This window comes from Maylandia zebra, linkage group LG3, assembly GCF_041146795.1.
Source record: "Maylandia zebra isolate NMK-2024a linkage group LG3, Mzebra_GT3a, whole genome shotgun sequence".
Taxonomy (NCBI): Eukaryota; Metazoa; Chordata; class Actinopteri; order Cichliformes; family Cichlidae; genus Maylandia; species Maylandia zebra.
The window spans coordinates 62,617,388-62,642,032 of NC_135169.1; the positions used below are offsets into that span (position 1 = coordinate 62,617,388).

Sequence of the window (24,645 nt, forward strand, 5' to 3'; positions counted from 1 at the left end):
GTGACGGACACATTTTATGAGTGAGCTTGACTTTAAGTAACTTACAGGTTTCTTTGAAAAACACTTTCTTATATCCAGGTTCTTCCTTTTTGCTGCCACCCACCTCTGCTCCTTGCAGGCCCTAGCAGCGCAGGCTTGCCGCTGCTAAAACTAAACAGTAGTGGTGTGCGGATCGATACTGAAATATCGATTCTTCCGATACCAGCAATTTATGTTCTAGAATCGATTCTCATATTATAATATCGATATTTTAGTACTCTGGGGTAAATTTGTAGTTTTTCCATTAAAATGAACGCAGTGGAAAGAAACTATATCATTCGGATCGTCTAATTTGGAAGGAACTACTTCCTCTTACGCCTTTCATAGTCATATGCGAAATACGGCTGTATAAATGTGTCGCAGCCCATGGCGTGCACACTCACAACAATGGCTGAGCGCAAACAGAGTCCTGTGTGGACGCGTTTTACCTCCACAAACAGCCCAGGCGCGGTTTGTGATATATGTGGCAAAACAGTGAGGTGTTGTGGCAACAGCACTGACGTCGTCAAACACCTCGGAGTAAATCACATCACAGAATATGATGAGCTTATGTTGAGGTGAACTGAAGAGGAGGACAGGGACAGGTGCTGCTAGAGCGAGACAGACGTCTCTCGCAGAGTCCTTTAGTGCTGCAGGCAGGCAACATGCTCAAATAGCACAACGTCAGTTTTTTTTATTTCTGTATGATTATTCTGCATTATTAAGCAATAAAAACAAGTTGTCTGATGTCCTCTAATCATTATGAAGCAATATGGTTATGTTATTATTACAATTACACAATACAATTATATATTGTATTATGTAATGCAATGAAACATTACGTTTTTGTACAGAGTATCCGTATCGGATCAGTATCACCGATTACTCGAGATTACTTGGTATCGGATCGGAAAGGAAATCAGTGGTATCGCACATCACTACTAAACAGAGCTCCCTGAAAGGCACAGCCAATCACATTGGCCATATTTGTCACATGACGTAGGACTCCAGTAGAGAACGTAATTTAACTCTTTCTGCACCGCTGGGTGAATGAGACGTTGACAGATTGTTTTTTTCTTTCTTTCTATCGGGTTTGTTTTTCTTTTCTCGAAGAGATCAAATTATTGGTGGGGACACGTCCCTCCCGTCCATGCAAAATCTACGCCTTTGCTCACCTGCCTCAGCTCCACCTTCCTCCTCAACGGAGGCTCAATACTTTCACTTTCACTACTCCTCCCTAAACACAGCGGATGCTGGGACTTGTAGTTTTTTCCTTCCAGTTCGGTCTTCCTCTTTGTTTGTTTGTGTTTGTGTTCAAGTTATTTCGATCATGAAGACATAGGGTTGCCAACTCCCTGAGAAATAAATAAGGGACACCTCGTGGCCAGGGCCGGGCAACCCAGTTGTCTTCACCCTTCCCAGTGTGGTGAATTTTTTAGCTCTTTTTTTTGTGTGTGAAATTATTTTTTAACCATTTGACTTGAATTTGATTTAAGCAGATGCGTATTCTTTGTGATATGACCATATGGGAAACAAATGATCATTTGGCCATTTATTTTTAGCTCAAAATGACACCATTAACACAGTAAAACAGGTCTCTTTCTTAAACAGAAGCCTGTCATGCTTAACTTTTGAGAATAAAAGTAAATCTTTCTTTAAAAGAACTCTGTCCTGCTTAACTTAAAATTATATAAATTAATAGAAAACAATAGAACAAAAATATTCTTGTAACTGTGCACATTTAGTGTATTTAGTACAATTGGCTTCAGTTGAGGTATTATTTCAGCTTTTCTAAAGCTAATCAGCTGCTCCTGTTTGTAAACCCGCTTGTTCCCATGATTACGCATCTTAACTCATCATCATTATTCATCTATGTATTACTTTTATGTATTAGTGATCTATTTGTTGTAATCATCTATCCTTGCAGTTGTTTATTACACAAAATAAATTATATTATCACACTTCTGGCCACATAGCGCTGATATTCACTGCACATGCCCATATTAACCTTAACCAGAGGGTTTAAAAAACAAACCAGTGTTTACATACCATATCTGCTTCTGCCGTGGCCTGGTGGACAAGAAATTGGTTAAGGGTTCCCCGAGCTTTCACGCCCCTCACGTTCTTCATGTGCCCACCATTAGAAGCATGCCTATGGAAAAAGTGCGCCGGCACACAGTGCAGTGCGCTTTATAGGTGTTATGGTGACCTTTCCCCTTTTCCCATTCCTCCCTGTACTTTTGCAGCCTTTTTTTCTTTCTCTGAGCGAACAAACATTGCTCGCTCGTCAGGGTGTCACCGCAGCCGCTCACACTGCTCACGCGGAAACATGTAAACATCGGTGAAAAGACGGAGCAGCACGGCTGTGCAGCGTGTGATCTGGACACAAGCGATGGAGGCACAACTTGTGGAACTTCGGAAAGCTCATCCGAGCCTTTTCGATGTGGCATCACAAAATTATCACGACCACAACAAACGTGAAAATAGTTGGATTTACACTGCTGCTCAATCACAGCTGCCTGATCAATGTTTTTCATTAGCAATTTAGCAAAGTTGATGGTGGTGTGTCTGTGTGAGTGAAAGACAGAGAGAGCGACAGATTTTCTGTTATAATCTTCATGTTATGGAGGCACAGTGTGAGCACTCAGGTCGCATCAGAGCATCGGGCGGTATAGTGTGAGACCTGCATCGTGACCTACGAACTTATAACCCCTGCGAGTCAATCGTGCAGTTTGAAAATCGCACAGTGTCTGCCCAGCTTTAGGTGTACTGTCGTCCGAGACTGCACCGCAGTGTCGGCGTTTGTTTCCCTGTTGGCCAGGGCTGGACTGGGACAAAAACTCAGCCCGGGCATTTTGACTAGAGACCGGCCCACCAGGTATTAAAGCCATAAAGCCTTTGAATGAAAACAAACGCTGTTGTGACACTGATGTACAGTCTTGTTGGTATATGTATGATTTCTATACATTTTACATCAGATAAAAACTTTGGTTGTAAGATTCAGATAATTATTTGTTAAAAGTGAGACATTTTAAATGAGAATAAGAAAGAAAAGTATTTCTTTGTGCCCCCCTCTCCCTGTTAATGCCCTACCTGCCCCCCTGGCAACACTTTGCTAAACTCGCCCCTGCACAGTTACCAGCTGTCAGCTACACAAAAAAGGATCCTGGTGTTATTTGTCTCTCAGAAACAGTTCATAACTTCCCTTCAACTCATTCATGTCACCTGAAAGGTAAACCTGTTTCTCCATCACCTGTTCAGCTCTGATGATTCAGTAAGGACATCTCCTGGTTTCATCTTCATGTTTCCCTCTCACCACATATCCAAACTGATATTATGACCAGCAGCTTTTACAGCTGTGGCTCAGCATGAACGTTTTCTTTTGGTTTTTTTCTGCCCATGCCTGTGATGCCGCCCCCACCACGCTTTAATCATAGACTGTATTTTAGGTGTTGCATTTTTTCCTCGTTAATTGCGTAGAATGATGCACAGAGTGAACCTCAGCCAAGACCAGTGCTCTGGAAAAAACGTGACAGACAGGGAGATTTTATTCCTCAAAGACCATCATCCAGTCAAAGTACTAGTTGCCATGTGGTCAGTGTTCTCACAACCATTGATTTTATCTCACAACTTGTTTTCACCAAAGAATTTCAGTAAGTAAATATTCTTCAATCTCTTTTTTCCCCCCAGTGTCTGCAGATCAGCATCAATGTCCACGTGAAGAACCTAGTTATGTTGCCAGTGTCAACCCAACAAAAGGTACTTTACCTTCTTTTATATGTTGTTATTCCTTTTTTAAAGTTTACTTTTATATTTGTTGTTATAGTTGAGTTAGGCAGGGCTTTTGTGCAGTCCTAAGAAACATACTGCCTAGAGTGTTTTTCACTTTGTGGAAGAGTTTCTTTATTATTTTCTGTTAGTGTGTGGAACTGAGGTGCTTCGTCAGGAGCTCCTTCAGTTGTTGGAGGATGGAGAAGAGGACGCAGCCATGACTTGTGAGACGTCGTCTGAGGCAGCTGCTACTCACTGGGAGAAAAGTGGAAAGAGGCCAGGCCTTGTCTTATAGACAATATGTTAGCTACTCTGGATCCACAGTCACACCGTGTGTGTCAGTGTGGCAAACAAGTAGTTGTGAGGTGTCTGGACTGCCTGCCTCTTCCATTCCTTTGTGCTGACTGTGATATTGCAGTTCACACACGCTTTGTCCTGCACAGCAGAGAGGCAGTAACAGGAGGGTTTTTGAAGCCTTCATCAGAGTTTCACAATCCAATATGTACGGTTTTTAAGTCTTATGCATTTATTGCTATGTACTATGAGTGTGTGCTGTTATTGTATATTTATTGTGTATCAGTTCATTTCTAATTCTTTTTGTATATATTGTGTGTTTTAATGTTAGTTCGGCTGTTGCCTGTGCAAAGACCAGACTGTGTGACTGCCCAGCAGGTAACGTTGAGGTTTCACCCGGTGCAATTGTGGCTCTTGTAACCATAAATGGTAAGTTGCTCTTTTGTCACACACTACATACACAATAGATGTGTTTGCAGGTTTTAGTGCAAATTGTACATTGCTACATTGTTTTGAATTACCCTCGGCCCGCAGTATATGTGGGCACCTGTCAAAGGTCATTTGGATTTACCAGACCGCTTTGAAAACAACATGAAATCTAGTCTAATCTAATCTTATGATGACTGTCCTTGAATATTCTGTTGTTTGTCCTCTACTTAAAAGACTGGCCGAATATCAGCTGATGCCTTCAGTAAAAGTTTCTTGGAGTGGAGTGCTGTAAAGTGTGAAGTGGACAGGATGTGCAAGGAGCCATGCTTTAGCTGCCCTGCCTGCACTCCAGACATGCTCGCCGTGTCAGTTGATGGAAACCGCAAGCTTTATCGCTTTCAATCAAATGCAAGGTACGTTATGCATTGTGGACATAAATCAAATATGGATTTGTACAAAAATTGTATTTTGATGTTTCTTTTCAAACAACTGTCACTGTGTTCGTTCAGCACTTCAGAGCAGGGGAACTTTGAAGGTGTCTTCATTGAAAAAAATGAGGAAGTTTCTGAGTTTGTGAAATACATCCAGAGACACACAAATGATGTAAGATACACATATATATCAGTGCTGTCAGCGTTAATCTTGTTAAAATGACGTTAACGCCATAACCATATACTCATACGTGTGTGTGTGTGGATACATATTTGGATGGGTGGATATTTATTTTGTTTTTCTCTTGGTGTTGTCGTAATACTATTTACTTGACTTTATCTTAATGCATACTTCATTTTGTCACCATGTGTATTTAACAAAAAAAATGATGCAGTGATAAGTGGAACAAAATTCTTTCTTTCAGATTCAAATGATTCATGTTATGCAACAAATAATGTTTAACACATTAATTTTGAGGAAGCATTTTCACTATCACTCGCAGCTCAATTCACTTTGATTTCCTTTTGTTTCCAGATTCAGATCAATCATGGGAGTGGCTCTTCAGTTTGGTTTCTGTAGCTAACTGACCTGTTCAAATGTGTTAAGGCTTAATAAAGCCAAAGTTCTTACAGGCTACCAGCCAGTGGCAGTCAATAGTAACATTTTATCAGACCCAAAAGTGCAACAAGTAATGCTGTAAAAACAAAAATTAGTAACTTTTAAACTTTTCTTTGCATCTCACTCAAAAATAAAGACCTGCCTTACTACAAACAAAAGCTTGTCAGTCCAACAAACCCCACCCTGTAGTTGCTGTGATGCGTGTTTTCAAGCTATATAACACAGACTATTTGTTTTTCCCTGAGTAAACCAGCAGATGATAGTAACGTGCACGTGAGCCTGGTTGTGAGTGTTGTACTTGTCTGAGCAACGCCCAGTAGAAACTGACTGTTAGTCAAACCTGAGTAATTATACAAGTTTGAACTGGTCTAGTTCACTGTGGTTATTTTCCGTGTGAAACTCAAGTGTATTGATTCACTTCCACACACACTTTAATTTGTAGTTCAAATGCATTCTTTGCCTTTGAACATTAAATCTGTTGCAATAATTTGTACAGAGCTGCATGAGATATCAAGACTGTAACAGTTCTCCAAAACCACATTCAAGTTAACGCCTCCATTATTGGGCCACAGTTTGTGTTGATACCTGAATTTTTATTTAGAGAGAAAAAAAAAACAAAAAAACAACTTTTTACCTCAGGCCTGATCAGCTGATTATGACTACATAATGAACAAAACTCAAATCCATTATTGTAAAATGTTTCCAGTTTACTCTTCATGTGAACAACCTGCAAAGATCACAGCTTTCATTAGACCAACATGCCTCAGTGACTCATTAACAGCTTCAACTATCACAATACAAGAAGATGGAACCATGACATGATACTGGAAATGTTTCCGTTTCAGAGTAATTGAAAACCAAGATGCACCCCATGTGAACTGTTGTATTCAAGGATTCATTCAATATATTTTTTACTCAACCAAAATTTCTGTGTTTCTTGAAATTGGCAATAAATGCCATTGAAGCTGGCATTTATTTTCTGTTGAGAAGTTGTTCTCTTGTGTGTTTTCCTGAAATTTGGATTTTGGCTTTTGACTTCTCTGGATTTTTGGGTTAGCTTTTTAATCCTTTCTGCCTGTGAGTTCACATTTTGGTTCTCATATACCCACAGCTATGAGGAGTAAAAACTTTAGGACTCTAGTGGAACATTCTAAAGTGCAGATTTAAGAGTGGATATTTTTTTTACAGGTTTTATTGATTATTTGTAAAAAAAAAAAAAAAAAAAAAAAGACTAAAGTAAAAAAAAGAGTTGTCTTTAATAAGTCCCTTAAACCTTTAATGGAGTTAGATTGGTTTTAGGGATTTTTTATCATTATTATTTTTTAATTAACCACACTAAGAAGTGTGGAAATGATTTAAATGTGTCGTTGTGCAGTTAAAGCTGTTTATGTGACACCCTGACCTCCTGTGGAGCAGCTCTGAAAGAAATAGTCAATCGGCAGAGGACACATCGACAGTTTAGTCCATTCACAGAAGAAAAGACCAGAGAAAGGCCTGGACTTCCACAGAAGACACGTGTGGATGATCCAGATCCTATCACAGTAAAAAAAAGCCTTCATCACAACATCAGCCAAGTGAGGAAGACTCTCAAGGAGGGAGACCATCATTACCCAAGTCTTCCATTAAGAGAGTTCATTGTAAATCCAGTGTTTGTAACTGTCTCTAAAGCCAAACACCAAAACAGACCACATAAAAGTAAAAATTAATACAAGCTCAATTTATCTATTCTGTTGGTTATGATTAACAGAGCAAACAGTGGATCATGACAGATACATTTTTCTGTTTCAGTAATTCTTGTTTACCTGCTGTTGTCATACACTTTCTTATGAAAAAGAGTCAATATACTTTGTTTTTTTAAAACTAAGAAAAAAGGGGGTTGTGTTTGTACAATATCTAAATGTATGTGTTTTTTCTAAATTGTGCTAAATTTGCCCACTGAAATTTGCCCATTTTGTACTGAAATCCAGCGACTGAATACCTTCTGTAACATCGCCACTTTGAATAAAATTATCTTTGTTTTTAGGCAGCAGTTCATTTTTTGGTAATTCATAAATGTGTGTAAATATGATGTTAAGACGACTGTGTATTTATCTTTCAATTTTCTGAGTGATTGACAGACTGATTTATGATATGTTAACATGATAAATTTTGTCAGTCTAATCCCATCAGGATAACAAATATTTACTTCCTGTTGTAGAAAATCCATTAGTTTGTGAAGCAGTGTTTTGAATCAGATACTTACATATTTAATATTTATCTGAACTCCAGATATCAAATGTCATCTGTTCATCAAACTATTTGATTCCAGCCACACTAGAATTTCACATGTCAAATCACAAAAAAGTGATCTATAATATAATAAATATATAAGTTTATGGTAAAAAGAAGAGAGACTTACAGGTTGTTCAAACAGAGCAGAAGCTGAAGAATCTCTACTATACACCCAAGGTTTGTCACTGTGTTCTTGTCTCAACTTGTGTTGTCTGGCTCCAAATGTTCATCAGCTTTGCTTGTTTTTCTTGTTTGTATTTTTTTTCTCCACCCATTTGATTAAGGGTGCATTGGGAATATAAAATACCATAAAGGCACAAATAAGTCACATAAAAAACAAACAAACAAAAAACAGCACAGAGTGATAAAAAAGTTTACATTTATTTTTTATATCTCTCTTTGAATGTGTTGGTGTGAGATTCTATCCAGAAAGAAGAAAACAGGAAACTGAGAATAATACACAAATTATTTCATTTAAAAATAGTTTTAAATATTCTTGTTACTGCAGTCAGTAGGTTTTAATTTGTTTAGAATAAATTCATAATTATTCTATAGATGTCACATTGACTCCAGAAAAAAATAAAATAATATAAATATATATATATATATATAATATAAAAACATAATATAAAAATAAAATTAAATAATAAATAATAAATAAATGCTTCAAAGTGTTAAAAGGGCACGAAAGAGAGCATGTGAGCACAAAGGCATGACCATGGCAGTCAAGAAAAAAAAGGTTAACCGTTGTATTTCAAACCAACCCATTCTTTCTACATCTCAACCCCATTAAATGATCTTGCTGTTTGCTCTCATTTACATGTCGTCTCAGGCCTAAATGTTTGCTTATTCCAGTATCATTCCATAGATGTTTTCTAATCTAATCGAGGATGTATTCCCTGCTAGTAAAATTAATAATGTAGTTAACAAGTAGAAAAAAAAAATATGTGAGTGCCCTGTGTGAGAAAAAAATTTGGTTTATTCTGCTGATACCCCTCCATTATCCAAGTGTGTGCTTTTTTAATGACTTAAAAGTATAAAACCTCAATTTCAATTCCATGAATACAAACTTTGTGTTGTGGATTATGAATCTATAGATTAAAGGTCATGATTACTTCACAGCCTGGCTTGAGACAGAGTTGTGAGACTGTCAGTCTACATTGTCTCTGCAGAAAATGACCCTATGAAACAAACTACAGCTGATTATTTTACACACACCAGACTGGATTTATTTAACCTCCCAGCTTCAGGACACATTTGATCATTTTAAACCAAAATATCAATCATCATATGTTAAAAATGGCATTAAAATCAGCTGACTACACTTCCTGCAGGTGAAGAAATAAAGTAGAATTTTATTACAGCTATAAATTTTGTGAACAGCAATGTTAACATTACTTTTATTTTTGTTACACAGAACTATAAAAACAAGAACTTGTGAGCTGCAGCCACATAAGTCTAATTTCCCCCTGTGGAAACCTGCAGATAATGTGCACTCCATGTCAGTGTTTTTTATCATGGTTTGCAATCCATACCGGGTGCTCTGCCATGGTGATGTGTCCTCATGTTCCACACACACTTTAGTATGCAGTGTGTGTTTCCTCTTTGCCTTTGAACATTAATATATTATTAAAGAATATTTCTTTAGTGGGAAGAAGGAACAAAAGACAGGGAAACAGTGCAGCTGCTCAACATCTGGAAGCCCCCCCTACACAACCAGAACTTTGTTTTTGTTGTTTGTGCAACAAGGATTTCTGCTTCTTTGAGGAGCACAATGCAACTGGAATTTAGGAGTTACCCTCCTGAGCTGAAAATTTACATTTACATTTGCAATGATTGATTACACAGCAGTGGGGAGTAGATGTCATCACAGTAGATGTCTTTCTGAAAGTGCTGTAACTAAGTTTAAGAATATAATGCACCCACTGTTATCATCTTCAATACCCTGTACCAACATAGAGCAGAGCAGCTATCTGAACGCTACCCCAACAGAAGTCGATTATCTTGTTAATAATTTTACCTCCTCACTACGTACGACTCTGGATACTGTAGCTCCTGTGAAAACTAAGGCCTCAAATCAGAAGTACCTGACTCCGTGGTATAATTCTGAAACACGTACCCTAAAGCAGATGACTCGTAAGCTGGAGAGGAAAATTTAGAGGATCATCATTTAGCCTGGAGAAATAGTTTGCTGCTTTATAAGAAAGCCCTCCGCAAAGCCAGAACATCTTACTATTCATCACTGATTGAAGAAAATAAGAACAACCCCAGGTTTCTCTTCAGCACTGTAGCCAGGCTGACAAAAAGTCAGAGCTCTTTTGAGCCAACCATCCCTTTAACGTTAACTAGTAATGACTTCATGAACTTCTTCACAAATAAAATTTTTATCATTAGAGAAAAAATTACCAATAATCACCCCACAGATGCAATATTATCTACAGCTACTCTTAGTACCGTTGATGATAAGTTAGACTCTTTTTCTCTAATTGATCTTTCTGAGTTAACTTCAATAATTACTTCCTCACTTCACTGTTAATTCCTCCATCAACGGTTAGCTGAGCTGGTCAGAGCGTGGTGCTAATAATGCCAAAGTCATGGGTTCAAGTTTTTTTCCCACTATGTTGAAGTAATTTCTTGTAAACACACATTTCTCTTGTGTTCTTAACAGTTCTTCCACCCTCTTTTTTGGTATATTAGACAAAAAAAGGTGTCGGTTTAGGCACAAGTTGTGGGCCGGTTAGCTCAGCTGGTCAGAGCGTGGTGCTAATAACGCCAAAGTCATGGGTTCAATCCCCATACTGGCCATTCCAGTATGGAAGGTGCTGTCTCATGGTAGACTGTGGTTTTGTTTGGTGGGATCCAAGAAAAAAACTTCTGCCAACTTCCAGGTGACAGATCGGGCCACGTAAGCTTTATGACGTCCATTGGCAGTTGATACTCTGGCTTAGTGGGTGGATCCACTGTACATGTGGCAGGTAGGACTACGTTTTTAAGAGCGTGATACATGGGAGAAATTCTGTGGCATGCACTCATTTCAAGCAACAATCAATTATTTCAAGCAACAATCAAGCAATATCCACCAGCCACGTGACCAACCCAACACCAGCAGTTGGCTCAAGCAGACTCCAACGAACGTTCGTGAAAAGTGGGAGCTTCTGCCAGACCACGTGGCCTAACGGACAAGGCGTCTGACTTCGGATCAGAAGATTGAGGGTTCGAGTCCCTTCGTGGTTGGTTGTGAGTCCTTGAGGAGCAGGCATGCGTTCGCAGCATGCCAACCTCGGCTCCTTTGTGTCATCCAAAATTGCTACGCTGTTGTCAACTTCATGTCCTTAAACAGAGACTCTACGAGGCTCGAATGGCCAGGTTGGGGACTGAAGCCGTGAACTTGGCCTTATCAGTGCCAGGCTCCAGTAGTCTTGGCTTAGAAGCAACCATAGAAAGTTACAGTTTTTTCTGATTGCTTAAGCACATGTTATGTAACTATTGGCTAATTTAGCAAAACTCTACACACAAATAAAACAACCTGTCACCCAATTATCCAAACATTTTAGTTCTCTTGCAAAAGCAAACACAGCTAGATTAACTCTTCACACCTTTGTAAAAATGGTGTTTCTGTATCAAACAGTACACACAAGCCATCATCTACTAAGCACACAATGCGCCAACTGCACACCGATGGTATGAATACAAAACACATCTGGCGTTTGCCTTCCCTGTGCACAAGGTAGGCTATGTCAGTTTGAGCTCATACTTCTGTCATAGATCCATAAGCATGGAGGGATCCAAACTTCAAGTACTGGTGTTTAGTCAAACACATCAAAACAAACACAAGTGTTTATTTCCAAGTATAGGATTATTTGCAATCGCCATAATGACTATATGGGTTACGTGGTCTGCAGTGAACATGCTTCCTCTGCCCCCTCCTCGTCTTCCTCTTGCTCCTCCTTGTCCTTGTCGTCCTCTTCATCCTACTTCTTCACCTCCACGTCCTCTTCCTCGGCCTCCTCTACTTCTCACTCTTTCTGCTCCCACCATTGTACTCCGCACACACAGCTTACCTGTATTATAGTGCTTAGGCTGATTGCAAAGTGAACGAATTATCTAAGAAAGTTTTCACATGTGAAAGTGTGCCAGACAGTTGGCAAATTAGTGTTAATGATAGCCATACATGTGTATACTTTTGCTAGGAGTGTGTTGGAAATTTGGAAATTGAGTGTTGTGCAGTGAATTGTGCCTACAGTCTTGCAAAGTGTGTGTTACAAAATTGCAAACTGAGTGCAAAGCAGTTTTTGTGCTTTTAGTTTTGCACACTCAGTGAGTGGTTTTGCTATACGTCTGACTAGTTTTAGAAATTGTGCTACAGGAATCACAGTTAGTGTTTAGGCATTCGGTAAAAACTGTAATAACATGCCATGACCTCAAGCGACATGGGTGAAAAAATTACGACTTGGAAGCAGGCTGTTGGTGGAACTCCACCTGCATAGGTGGCTTCTGATCAGTAGGAGCTTCCAAGAGTTGGCTTTCATTGGTACAGCTTGAAGTAATTTCTTGTAAACACACATTTCTCTTGTGTTCTTAACAGTTCTTCCACCCTCTTTTTTGGTATATTAGTCAACAAAAGGATCAGTTTGCACACAAGTTGTAGGCCGGTTAGCTCAGCTGGTCAGAGCGTGGTGCTAATAACTCCAAGGTCATGGGTTCAATCCCCATACTGGCCATTCCAGCAGCCATCCAAGGTGCTGTCTGGTGATAGATTGTGGATTTTATTTGGTGGGATCCAAGAAAAAACCTCTGCCAACTTCCAGGTGAGTGATGTACGCAACTACAAATGACAGCAAACCACAAAATTCACTGACACATGACACGCTAATGAATACATTACATGCTTAGCTACAATCTCCAAATCACTTTTCCAGCTACTTTCTGGATAAATCACTCATTTCCAAAGTCTGACACAGCATACTGCATCAAAAACTGCTGCTTTATATCCTCACCTATCGACCCTAACAGTAGAAGACGCACACCATGTATTGTTTTGTGGCAAATTTCGTCTTAAAGCATTTTTTGTAAGTCAACAGAAGAGTTTTTTTTCCCACTATGTTGAAGTAATTTCTTGTAAACACACATTTCTCTTGTGTTCTTAACAGTTCTTCCACCCTCTTTTTTGGTATATTAGACAAAAAAAAGGTGTCGGTTTAGGGACAAGTTGTGGGCCGGTTAGCTCAGCTGGTCAGAGCGTGGTGCTAAAAACGCCAAAGTCATGGGTTCAATCCCCATGCTGGCCATTCCAGTATGGAATGTGCTGTCTCATGATAGACTGTGGTTTTGTTTGGTGGGATCCAAGAAAAAAACTTCTGCCAACTTCCAGGTGACAGATCGGGCCACGTAAGCTTTATGACGTCCATTGGCAGTTGATACTCTGGCTTAGTGGGTGGATCCACTGTGCATGTGGCAGGTAGGACTACGTTTTTAAGAGCGTGATACATGGGAGAAATGCTGTGGCATGCACTTATTTCAAGCAACAATCAATTATTTCAAGCAACAATCAAGCAATATCCACCAGCCACGTGACCAACCCAACACCAGCAGTTGGCTCAAGCAGACTCCAACGAACGTTCGTGAAAAGTGGGAGCTTCTGCCAGACCACGTGGCCTAACGGACAAGGCGTCTGACTTCGGATCAGAAGATTGAGGGTTCGAGTCCCTTCGTGGTTGGTTGTGAGTCCTTGAGGAGCAGGCATGCGTTCGCAGCATGCCAACCTCAGCTCCTTTATGTCATCCAAAATTGCTACGCTGTTGTCAACTTCATGTCCTTCAACAGAGACTCTACGAGTTCTCAAACGAGGCTCCAATGGCCAGGTTGGGGACTGAAGCCATGAACTTGGCCTTATCAGTGCCAGGCTCCAGTAGTCTTGGCTTAGAAGCAACCATAGAAAGTCAATAACATGCCATGACCTCAAGCGACACGGGTGAAAAAATCACGACTTGGAAGCAGGCTGTTGGTGGAACTCCACCTGCATAGGTGGCTTCTGATCAGTGGGAGCTTCCAAGAGTTGGCTTTCATTGGTAAAGCTTGAAGTAATTTCTTGTAAACACACATTTCTCTTGTGTTCTTAACAGTTCTTCCACCCTCTTTTTTGGTATATTAGTCAACAAAAGGATCAGTTTGCACACAAGTTGTAGGCCGGTTAGCTCAGCTGGTCAGAGCGTGGTGCTAATAACGCCAAGGTCATGGGTTCAATCCCCATACTGGCCATTCCAGCAGCCATCTAAGGTGCTGTCTGGTGATAGATTGTGGATTTTATTTGGTGCGATCCAAGAAAAAACCTCTGCCAACTTCCAGGTGAGTGATGTACGCAACTACAAATGACAGCAAACCACAAAATTCACTGACACATGACACGCTAATGAATACATTACATGCTTAGCTACAATCTCCAAATCACTTTTCCAGCTACTTTCTGGATAAATCACTCATTTCCAAAGTCTGACACAGCATACTGCATCAAAAACTGCTGCTTTATATCCTCACCTATCGACCCTAACAGTAGAAGACGCACACCATGTATTGTTTTGTGGCAAATTTCTTCTGAAAGCATTTTTTGTAAGTCAACAGAAGAGTTTTTTTCCCACTATGTTGAAGTAATTTCTTGTAAACACACATTTCTCTTGTGTTCTTAACAGTTCTTCCACCCTCTTTTTTGGTATATTAGACAAAAAAAAGGTGTCGGTTTAGGCACAAGTTGTGGGCCGGTTAGCTCAGCTGGTCAGAGCGTGGTGCAAATAACGCCAAAGTCATGGGTTCAATCCCCATACTGGCCATTCCAGTATGGAAGGTGCTGTCTCGTGGTAGACTGTGGTTTTGTTTGGTGGGATCCAAGAAAAAAACTTCTGCCAACTTCCAGGTGACAGATCGGGCCACGTAAGCTTTATGACGTCCATTGGCAGTTGATACTCTGGCTTAGTGGGTGGATCCACTGTGCATGTGGCAGGTAGGACTACATTTTTAAGAGCGTGATACATGGGAGAAATGCTGTGGCATGCACTTACTTCAAGCAACAATCAATTATTTCAAGCAACAATCAAGCAATATCCACCAGCCACGTGACCAACCCAACACCAGCAGTTGGCTCAAGCAGACTCCAACGAACGTTCGTGAAAAGTGGGAGCTTCTGCCAGACCACGTGGCCTAACGGACAAGGCGTCTGACTTCGGATCAGAAGATTGAGGGTTCGAGTCCCTTCGTGGTTGGTTGTGAGTCCTTGAGGAGCAGGCATGCGTTCGCAGCATGCCAACCTCAGCTCCTTTATGTCATCCAAAATTGCTACGCTGTTGTCAACTTCATGTCCTTCAACAGAGACTCTACGAGTTCTCAAACGAGGCTCCAATGGCCAGGTTGGGGACTGAAGCCATGAACTTGGCCTTATCAGTGCCAGGCTCCAGTAGTCTTGGCTTAGAAGCAACCATAGAAAGTCAATAACATGCCATGACCTCAAGCGGCACGGGTGAAAAAATCACGACTTGGAAGCAGGCTGTTGGTGGAACTCCACCTGCATAGGTGGCTTCTGATCAGTGGGAGCTTCCAAGAGTTGGCTTTCATTGGTACAGCTTGAAGTAATTTCTTGTAAACACACATTTCTCTTGTGTTCTTAACAGTTCTTCCACCCTCTTTTTTGGTATATTAGTCAACAAAAGGATCAGTTTGCACACAAGTTGTAGGCCGGTTAGCTCAGCTGGTCAGAGCGTGGTGCTAATAACGCCAAGGTCATGGGTTCAATCCCCATACTGGCCATTCCAGCAGCCATCTAAGGTGCTGTCTGGTGATAGATTGTGGATTTTATTTGGTGCGATCCAAGAAAAAACCTCTGCCGACTTCCAGGTGAGTGATGTACGCAACTACAAATGACAGCAAACCACAAAATTCACTGACACATGACACGCTAATGAATACATTACATGCTTAGCTACAATCTCCAAATCACTTTTCCAGCTACTTTCTGGATAAATCACTCATTTCCAAAGTCTGACACAGCATACTGCATCAAAAACTGCTGCTTTATATCCTCACCTATCGACCCTAACAGTAGAAGACACACACCATGTATTGTTTTGTGGCAAATTTCTTCTTAAAGCATTTTTTGTAAGTCAACAGAAGAGTTTTTTTCCCACTATGTTGAAGTAATTTCTTGTAAACACACATTTCTCTTGTGTTCTTAACAGTTCTTCCACCCTCTTTTTTGGTATATTAGACAAAAAAAAGGTGTCGGTTTAGGCACAAGTTGTGGGCCGGTTAGCTCAGCTGGTCAGAGCGTGGTGCAAATAACGCCAAAGTCATGGGTTCAATCCCCATACTGGCCATTCCAGTATGGAAGGTGCTGTCTCGTGGTAGACTGTGGTTTTGTTTGGTGGGATCCAAGAAAAAAACTTCTGCCAACTTCCAGGTGACAGATCGGGCCACGTAAGCTTTATGACGTCCATTGGCAGTTGATACTCTGGCTTAGTGGGTGGATCCACTGTGCATGTGGCAGGTAGGACTACGTTTTTAAGAGCGTGATACATGGGAGAAATGCTGTGGCATGCACTTATTTCAAGCAACAATCAATTATTTCAAGCAACAATCAAGCAATATCCACCAGCCACGTGACCAACCCAACACCAGCAGTTGGCTCAAGCAGACTCCAACGAACGTTCGTGAAAAGTGGGAGCTTCTGCCAGACCACGTGGCCTAACGGACAAGGCGTCTGACTTCGGATCAGAAGATTGAGGGTTCGAGTCCCTTCGTGGTTGGTTGTGAGTCCTTGAGGAGCAGGCATGCGTTTGCAGCATGCCAACCTCAGCTCCTTTATGTCATCCAAAATTGCTACGCTGTTGTCAACTTCATGTCCTTCAACAGAGACTCTACGAGTTCTCAAACGAGGCTCCAATGGCCAGGTTGGGGACTGAAGCCATGAACTTGGCCTTATCAGTGCCAGGCTCCAGTAGTCTTGGCTTAGAAGCAACCATAGAAAGTCAATAACATGCCATGACCTCAAGCGACACGGGTGAAAAAATCACGACTTGGAAGAAGGCTGTTGGTGGAACTCCACCTGCATAGGTGGCTTCTGATCAGTGGGAGCTTCCAAGAGTTGGCTTTCATTGGTAAAGCTTGAAGTAATTTCTTGTAAACACACATTTCTCTTGTGTTCTTAACAGTTCTTCCACCCTTTTTTTTGGTATATTAGTCAACAAAAGGATCAGTTTGCACACAAGTTGTAGGCCGGTTAGCTCAGCTGGTCAGAGCGTGGTGCTAATAACGCCAAAGTCATGGGTTCAATCCCCATACTGGCCATTCCAGTATGGAATGTGCTGTCTCATGATAGACTGTGGTTTTGTTTGGTGGGATCCAAGAAAAAAACTTCTGCCAACTTCCAGGTGACAGATCGGGCCACGTAAGCTTTATGACGTCCATTGGCAGTTGATACTCTGGCTTAGTGGGTGGATCCACTGTACATGTGGCAGGTAGGACTACGTTTTTAAGAGCGTGATACATGGGAGAAATGCTGTGGCATGCACTTACTTCAAGCAACAATCAATTATTTCAAGCAACAATCAAGCAATATCCACCAGCCACGTGACCAACCCAACACCAGCAGTTGGCTCAAGCAGACTCCAACGAACGTTCGTGAAAAGTGGGAGCTTCTGCCAGACCACGTGGCCTAACGGACAAGGCGTCTGACTTCGGATCAGAAGATTGAGGGTTCGAGTCCCTTCGTGGTTGGTTGTGAGTCCTTGAGGAGCAGGCATGCGTTCGCAGCATGCCAACCTCAGCTCCTTTATGTCATCCAAAATTGCTACGCTGTTGTCAACTTCATGTCCTTCAACAGAGACTCTACGAGTTCTCAAACGAGGCTCCAATGGCCAGGTTGGGGACTGAAGCCATGAACTTGGCCTTATCAGTGCCAGGCTCCAGTAGTCTTGGCTTAGAAGCAACCATAGAAAGTCAATAACATGCCATGACCTCAAGCGGCACGGGTGAAAAAATCACGACTTGGAAGCAGGCTGTTGGTGGAACTCCACCTGCATAGGTGGCTTCTGATCAGTGGGAGCTTCCAAGAGTTGGCTTTCATTGGTACAGCTTGAAGTAATTTCTTGTAAACACACATTTCTCTTGTGTTCTTAACAGTTCTTCCACCCTCTTTTTTGGTATATTAGTCAACAAAAGGATCAGTTTGCACACAAGTTGTAGGCCGGTTAGCTCAGCTGGTCAGAGCGTGGTGCTAATAACGCCAAGGTCATGGGTTCAATCCCCATACTGGCCATTCCAGCAGCCATCTAAGGTGCTGTCTGGTGATAGATTGTGGATTTTATTTGGTGCGATCCAAGAAAAAACCTCTGCCGACTTCCAGGTGAGTGATGTACGCAACTACAAATGACAGCAAACCACAAAATTCACTGACACATGACACGCTAATGAATACATTACATGCTTAGCTACAATCTCCAAATCACTTTTCCAGCTACTTTCTGGATAAATCACTCATTTCCAAAGTCTGACACAGCATACTGCATCAAAAACTGCTGCTTTATATCCTCACCTATCGACCCTAACAGTAGAAGACACACACCATGTATTGTTTTGTGGCAAATTTCTTCTTAAAGCATTTTTTGTAAGTCAACAGAAGAGTTTTTTTCCCACTATGTTGAAGTAATTTCTTGTAAACACACATTTCTCTTGTGTTCTTAACAGTTCTTCCACCCTCTTTTTTGGTATATTAGACAAAAAAAAGGTGTCGGTTTAGGCACAAGTTGTGGGCCGGTTAGCTCAGCTGGTCAGAGCGTGGTGCAAATAACGCCAAAGTCATGGGTTCAATCCCCATACTGGCCATTCCAGTATGGAAGGTGCTGTCTCGTGGTAGACTGTGGTTTTGTTTGGTGGGATCCAAGAAAAAAACTTCTGCCAACTTCCAGGTGACAGATCGGGCCACGTAAGCTTTATGACGTCCATTGGCAGTTGATACTCTGGCTTAGTGGGTGGATCCACTGTGCATGTGGCAGGTAGGACTACGTTTTTAAGAGCGTGATACATGGGAGAAATGCTGTGGCATGCACTTATTTCAAGCAACAATCAATTATTTCAAGCAACAATCAAGCAATATCCACCAGCCACGTGACCAACCCAACACCAGCAGTTGGCTCAAGCAGACTCCAACGAACGTTCGTGAAAAGTGGGAGCTTCTGCCAGACCACGTGGCCTAACGGACAAGGCGTCTGACTTCGGATCAGAAGATTGAGGGTTCGAGTCCCTTCGTGGTTGGTTGTGAGTCCTTGAGGAGCAGGCATGCGTTTGCAGCATGCCAACCTCAGCTCCTTTATGTCATCCAAAATTGCTACGCTGTTGTCAACTTCATGTCCTTCAACAGAGACTCTACGAGTTCTCAAACGAGGCTCCAATGGCCAGGTTGGGGACTGAAGCCATGAACTTGGCCTTATCAGTGCCAGGCTCCAGTAGTCTTGGCTTAGAAGCAACCATAGAAAGTCAATAACATGCCATGACCTCAAGCGACACGGGTGAAAAAATCACGACTTGGAAGAAGGCTGTTGGTGGAACTCCACCTGCATAGGTGGCTTCTGATCAGTGGGAGCTTCCAAGAGTTGGCTTTCATTGGTAAAGCTTGAAGTAATTTCTTGTAAACACACATTTCTCTTGTGTTCTTAACAGTTCTTCCACCCTTTTTTTTGGTATATTAGTCAACAAAAGGATCAGTTTGCACACAAGTTGTAGGCCGGTTAGCTCAGCTGGTCAGAGCGTGGTGCTAATAACGCCAAAGTCATGGGTTCAATCCCCATACTGGCCATTCCAGTATGGAATGTGCTGTCTCATGATAGACTGTGGTTTTGTTTGGTGGGATCCAAGAAAAAAACTTCTGCCAACTTCCAGGTGACAGATCGGGCCACGTAAGCTTTATGACGTCCATTGGCAGTTGATACTCTGGCTTAGTGGGTGGATCCACTGTACATGTGGCAGGTAGGACTACGTTTTTAAGAGCGTGATACATGGGAGAAATGCTGTGGCATGCACTTACTTCAAGCAACAATCAATTATTTCAAGCAACAATCAAGCAATATCCACCAGCCACGTGACCAACCCAACACCAGCAGTTGGCTCAAGCAGACTCCAACGAACGTTCGTGAAAAGTGGGAGCTTCTGCCAGACCACGTGGCCTAACGGACAAGGCGTCTGACTTCGGATCAGAAGATTGAGGGTTCGAGTCCCTTCGTGGTTGGTTGTGAGTCCTTGAGGAGCAGGCATGCGTTCGCAGCATGCCAACCTCAGCTCCTTTATGTCATCCAAAATTGCTACGCTGTTGTCAACTTCATGTCCTTCAACAGAGACTCTACGAGTTCTCAAACGAGGCTCCAATGGCCAGGTTGGGGACTGAAGCCATGAACTTGGCCTTATCAGTGCCAGGCTCCAGTAGTCTTGGCTTAGAAGCAACCATAGAAAGTCAATAACATGCCATGACCTCAAGCGGCACGGGTGAAAAAATCACGACTTGGAAGCAGGCTGTTGGTGGAACTCCACCTGCATAGGTGGCTTCTGATCAGTGGGAGCTTCCAAGAGTTGGCTTTCATTGGTACAGCTTGAAGTAATTTCTTGTAAACACACATTTCTCTTGTGTTCTTAACAGTTCTTCCACCCTCTTTTTTGGTATATTAGTCAACAAAAGGATCAGTTTGCACACAAGTTGTAGGCCGGTTAGCTCAGCTGGTCAGAGCGTGGTGCTAATAACGCCAAGGTCATGGGTTCAATCCCCATACTGGCCATTCCAGCAGCCATCTAAGGTGCTGTCTGGTGATAGATTGTGGATTTTATTTGGTGCGATCCAAGAAAAAACCTCTGCCGACTTCCAGGTGAGTGATGTACGCAACTACAAATGACAGCAAACCACAAAATTCACTGACACATGACACGCTAATGAATACATTACATGCTTAGCTACAATCTCCAAATCACTTTTCCAGCTACTTTCTGGATAAATCACTCATTTCCAAAGTCTGACACAGCATACTGCATCAAAAACTGCTGCTTTATATCCTCACTGTTAGATTATAATATTATTTTATGCCATGTTATACCCCTAATTAAAGATTGTGAATTATTATGTAGTTTTACTTTGCATTATTCTCTACTGAATTAGAAGAAGCCCACAACTATTGCATTAGTTAAACTGATTTGCATTAAAGTAGACTGCTGATTTATTGTGAATGAATGATATTGTTTTATGATGCATTATACTGCTGAGTTATAAGAAATACTGTTCGCAGAAAGTCATTGCCTTATTTGTCTGATTAGAAGATAACAGAACATACTGGAGTTTTCTGCCCCATCTCAGCAGGAGCAGATAAACAGGGAGCCAAGGTCGTAGCTTAGGCACTGTGTGAGAGAAAGCATGTGAATGTTTAGGCTTTTATGATAAGGTGGAGACACCAGAGGCTATAAAAGTTTGAGCAATGCTCCACCATTTTGAGATCTGATGCTGTCTGCATACAGTTTCCATCTCCCACGTGTGTGATCATTAAAATCATCGTTTGACTCAACCCGACCGAACCAGTGTTGTTATTGTGGTTTTTCTCTTGTCCCCATCCCCAATATTTTTGAACCATAACATTTTGGGGGCTCGTCCTGTGGTATTGGGGTGGAATTTAAAGGTTTGGATGGTCTGAGGTTGTTGAACGGACAGGCACGAGCCAGTGGTCTGACGTGAGTGGGCATAAGCCGGCTTATCTAAAGGTAAGGCACTACCTGTTGAATTATTTCCAAAGTGTGCCAAATTGGATATGACTAAATTAAAGTCTACTCACTGAAATTACTGGTAGAGGGCAAGGCTGGACTGGGACAAAAAATCGGCCCGGGCATTTTGACTAGAGACCGGCCCACCAGGATAAAGATTGAAAATGTGACGTCATTCAGGGGTAAAACCGCAAAGGATTCTGGGAACTTGTGGCAAGAGGTACTAGCGCACGCAGGCTTTCAATTGAACTCAGTTACACAGCGATAAAAAGAAACCCAAAAAATGGCAAGAAGCTGTTGTATTATTAACTGCAATAGCCGGTCGCATGACAGCCGAAGGGTAAAGAGATCGTTTTTTTTTTTATCGGATTACGTCGAAGAGAAACTTTTAAGCCATGTTTCCGAAGTAAGAGCCGATGGATGGTCTGGATATACCAAATATAACGTCTCAGAACACTCCAGCTCACATGTTAGTCTGCTCCAAGCATTCCCGCAAAGTTCAGAGTTTTGTAGTAGTTAATGCGTCATTTTTCTTAACATAATTAGTGATATAGGTTACAAGCAAGTCTGGCGGTGAACAGAAATTGTCGCGCTATGCTCCTTTGTTTATTGTGCATAAATAGTGAATTGTCCTGACACAATATTGCGTTTCGCTTCTGTTATTATGGTACATTGACAAAAACATATACTTTTATTCACAGGGTAAAACAGTTGTTTTGTATCACTAATTGTCCAGTGCGATTACAGCATACAATATTATTGTCACTGCTACATTTCTGTAATGCTACCAGAAATTATTTCCACTACTAATTAATTACCGTTGAGCTCAAAGGTTATATTAATAAACGGTTAACAAGTGTGTATTTATGACGACGATTTGTGAGACTGGTAAACTTACCTTTGTTCGTACGATGGTCTTTCGTTCTACACGGTGCATTTCAAGGTCCTGCACCCATCCGTCGGTAAACTGTTCCTGGGCTTGTTGCAGTGACCTGAAGTTACTAAACTTCATGAGTGTATGCACTCACTCCAAGAACCGTATAATTATAAATCTGAGCGCGGTGAAAGTTGGGCAGCATGCTAACATCTTTTGTCCACTCTGTGTGCTCGTAAGGGTCTGACCCTTTCACTCCTTTGATTTTTTCCTCGTATCTTTTCTTTGTCTTTTCGTCGAGTCTGTCTTTGTACGGACCGGCATTGTTCTCCTTTTGTTTTGTACATTCCTTTTTTGTGCAGCAAAGAAAAAGCAAGAAAGTATTGGAACCGGAGAATGAACGTTTTGCGGTCCTGCAAATGCTTGCATTTGATGCGGTACTTGGATTGTTTTGCCACGAGTTCCCGGCATGCAATGCGCGAAAATCACGTGATTGCTAAACAAGGGGGAGGGTGCATCCGGCCTCCTCGGCTGTAATTGGTCCAGCCCAGAGTCGATCATGACCAATTGGCCAATCCAACACCTTTCATTATATACACCCTTCCTAAAAAAAAAAAAAAAAAAAAAACCCGTCAGCCCATAAAAACAAAAAATCGCCAGCGGCCCACCGGGCAAATGCCGGTATGCCCGATGGCCAGTCCAGCTATGGTAGAGGGTCTGTTTTGATTGTGATGAGGATCCGCGTGTGTTATGCAGTTAAAGTCGGCTAAGAGTCTTTAATGAAGTTGAAAAAGTATGAAATGCTGGGTTAGAGTCCCAAGGAAATGAAAGAAATGCTGGGTTAGAGTCCCAAGGCATTGAGATAAAGGCTCAAGTAGTTTGGTAGGGAATTGGTCATTTTGTTGGTTAAAGTCCAAATTGGTTATAAGTGTGGACCTGTGTGATTATAAGTGAGGGTAGGCTCCATTGACCTCTAGGTTGCACTTGCCTTAGTCAGACTCTTGTTTTAGGGCGTTGGCTGTTGTTTCAAATTGTTATAAATTATTATAGAACGGCGGTTGGACCGCTAAGAAGCGCATTGCTCAGAGGTAACGCTTGCCGGGGTTGGGGACGCTCAATGCCCGTCCTCTTTGAGGGATAGTCAGTTGGTCACTGTGGAGCCTGGGGCACTCCAGAACAACTAAGTGGTTTCACCACTTCACCGTCAGAAACGGTGTTATGTGCTTTTTTGGACAAAGTTAAATTGAGTTAGGTGCTCTTTAGAAATTAGGTCAGAAACTGTTCCAGAAGTAACAGATACTGTTTGATTGATTACAAAAAAGTTACCTTTCTTCGGTTGGACCCGTTATGGTTAAATTTGTCGAAATTTGTTAGGTGCTGAATCTGTCTGGCCTTGCAGTGATTGTAAATATAAGACATCTTTGTAATATAAAATAAAAGAGTTTTGTCTGAGCTTTGTGTGAGACTGTGGGTGACGTGCAGCTGCAGCGCTGCGAGCTATTTTTAGATTGTGTGTGAACATGCAAATGAGCTGTGACGCGCACAGAGGACTTTTGTTGCTGTTTAGCGTGTTTTTGAGCTTTATAATTATGAGTTGCAAACAATGATACATGCCTGTAATTAAAACTCTGATTTTGCTGATTATAATATTACAAATAAGGTTTTGAATGACTAGGGTGTGAATGATGTTGGGTTTTAAAACTGAAACTCAGAGAGGAGTGTGTTGGGAGACTGGCATGTAGTCTGCAGTGCAAAGGTGGGCGTCTTGCCTGCTGATCTATTTAACAGTGATGAAAATGATATTAAATAAATCTCTCAGTGTGTTGATACAGGTGGCTACGGGCCTGGACCAACTGCCCCCACAAGCACAGCGGCCGAAGCAAATTATAGTAATGGAAACCAAACTCAGCAAGGATCAGCAGCTGTGGAAAAGACAGCAGCTAGCAGAGAGTTAAAGGACAAATTATGAGAAGTTTTAAAGGAGAAATTAAGAGAAGTTTTAACACATAAAATTGGGGCCAACAGACTTGTGGAGGTTGGGAAGGCGTCCGGAGCATCACAACAAAAGGTGAAATAAAAACACACAAGCAGAGAAATGTGAGAGAGGCACATGTTAGAGAAATGCCTCGTTTAAGAAAAAACGTTAAATTAGCCCATCTACAAAC

General features: G+C 41.6%; 1 protein-coding gene and 19 non-coding genes across 21 annotated transcripts in view; 19 read left to right on the forward strand and 1 right to left on the reverse strand.

The window, feature by feature from the left end:
* LOC112432493 (NACHT, LRR and PYD domains-containing protein 12-like) overlaps positions 1-8,044 on the reverse strand; it is a 773,783-nt gene extending 765,739 nt beyond the window's left edge. For both annotated transcript variants that reach the window (XM_076882532.1, XM_076882533.1), the window contains exon 1: positions 7,961-8,044. The gene's annotated coding sequence lies outside the window, so the exon portion shown is untranslated. The remainder of the gene's footprint in view (positions 1-7,960) is intronic.
* Positions 8,045-10,564: 2,520 nt separating this feature from the next.
* trnai-aau (transfer RNA isoleucine (anticodon AAU)) lies at positions 10,565-10,638 on the forward strand. The gene has a single exon. It is a non-coding gene; the product is annotated as a tRNA-Ile (tRNA).
* A 356-nt stretch (positions 10,639-10,994) lies between these two features.
* On the forward strand, positions 10,995-11,067 carry trnar-ucg (transfer RNA arginine (anticodon UCG)). Its single transcript has one exon. It is a non-coding gene; the product is annotated as a tRNA-Arg (tRNA).
* Positions 11,068-12,480: 1,413 nt separating this feature from the next.
* trnai-aau (transfer RNA isoleucine (anticodon AAU)) lies at positions 12,481-12,554 on the forward strand. The gene has a single exon. It is a non-coding gene; the product is annotated as a tRNA-Ile (tRNA).
* Positions 12,555-13,047: 493 nt separating this feature from the next.
* Positions 13,048-13,121, forward strand: trnaf-aaa (transfer RNA phenylalanine (anticodon AAA)). Its single transcript has one exon. It is a non-coding gene; the product is annotated as a tRNA-Phe (tRNA).
* A 356-nt stretch (positions 13,122-13,477) lies between these two features.
* Positions 13,478-13,550, forward strand: trnar-ucg (transfer RNA arginine (anticodon UCG)). The gene has a single exon. It is a non-coding gene; the product is annotated as a tRNA-Arg (tRNA).
* Positions 13,551-14,017: 467 nt separating this feature from the next.
* On the forward strand, positions 14,018-14,091 carry trnai-aau (transfer RNA isoleucine (anticodon AAU)). The gene has a single exon. It is a non-coding gene; the product is annotated as a tRNA-Ile (tRNA).
* Positions 14,092-14,583: 492 nt separating this feature from the next.
* On the forward strand, positions 14,584-14,657 carry trnai-aau (transfer RNA isoleucine (anticodon AAU)). The gene has a single exon. It is a non-coding gene; the product is annotated as a tRNA-Ile (tRNA).
* Positions 14,658-15,013: 356 nt separating this feature from the next.
* On the forward strand, positions 15,014-15,086 carry trnar-ucg (transfer RNA arginine (anticodon UCG)). Its single transcript has one exon. It is a non-coding gene; the product is annotated as a tRNA-Arg (tRNA).
* Positions 15,087-15,553: 467 nt separating this feature from the next.
* trnai-aau (transfer RNA isoleucine (anticodon AAU)) lies at positions 15,554-15,627 on the forward strand. The gene has a single exon. It is a non-coding gene; the product is annotated as a tRNA-Ile (tRNA).
* Positions 15,628-16,119: 492 nt separating this feature from the next.
* trnai-aau (transfer RNA isoleucine (anticodon AAU)) lies at positions 16,120-16,193 on the forward strand. Its single transcript has one exon. It is a non-coding gene; the product is annotated as a tRNA-Ile (tRNA).
* A 356-nt stretch (positions 16,194-16,549) lies between these two features.
* On the forward strand, positions 16,550-16,622 carry trnar-ucg (transfer RNA arginine (anticodon UCG)). Its single transcript has one exon. It is a non-coding gene; the product is annotated as a tRNA-Arg (tRNA).
* Positions 16,623-17,089: 467 nt separating this feature from the next.
* Positions 17,090-17,163, forward strand: trnai-aau (transfer RNA isoleucine (anticodon AAU)). The gene has a single exon. It is a non-coding gene; the product is annotated as a tRNA-Ile (tRNA).
* Positions 17,164-17,519: 356 nt separating this feature from the next.
* Positions 17,520-17,592, forward strand: trnar-ucg (transfer RNA arginine (anticodon UCG)). The gene has a single exon. It is a non-coding gene; the product is annotated as a tRNA-Arg (tRNA).
* A 467-nt stretch (positions 17,593-18,059) lies between these two features.
* trnai-aau (transfer RNA isoleucine (anticodon AAU)) lies at positions 18,060-18,133 on the forward strand. The gene has a single exon. It is a non-coding gene; the product is annotated as a tRNA-Ile (tRNA).
* Positions 18,134-18,625: 492 nt separating this feature from the next.
* Positions 18,626-18,699, forward strand: trnai-aau (transfer RNA isoleucine (anticodon AAU)). Its single transcript has one exon. It is a non-coding gene; the product is annotated as a tRNA-Ile (tRNA).
* Positions 18,700-19,055: 356 nt separating this feature from the next.
* trnar-ucg (transfer RNA arginine (anticodon UCG)) lies at positions 19,056-19,128 on the forward strand. Its single transcript has one exon. It is a non-coding gene; the product is annotated as a tRNA-Arg (tRNA).
* Positions 19,129-19,595: 467 nt separating this feature from the next.
* trnai-aau (transfer RNA isoleucine (anticodon AAU)) lies at positions 19,596-19,669 on the forward strand. The gene has a single exon. It is a non-coding gene; the product is annotated as a tRNA-Ile (tRNA).
* A 356-nt stretch (positions 19,670-20,025) lies between these two features.
* trnar-ucg (transfer RNA arginine (anticodon UCG)) lies at positions 20,026-20,098 on the forward strand. Its single transcript has one exon. It is a non-coding gene; the product is annotated as a tRNA-Arg (tRNA).
* A 467-nt stretch (positions 20,099-20,565) lies between these two features.
* trnai-aau (transfer RNA isoleucine (anticodon AAU)) lies at positions 20,566-20,639 on the forward strand. The gene has a single exon. It is a non-coding gene; the product is annotated as a tRNA-Ile (tRNA).
* The last annotated feature ends 4,006 nt before the right edge of the window (positions 20,640-24,645 follow it).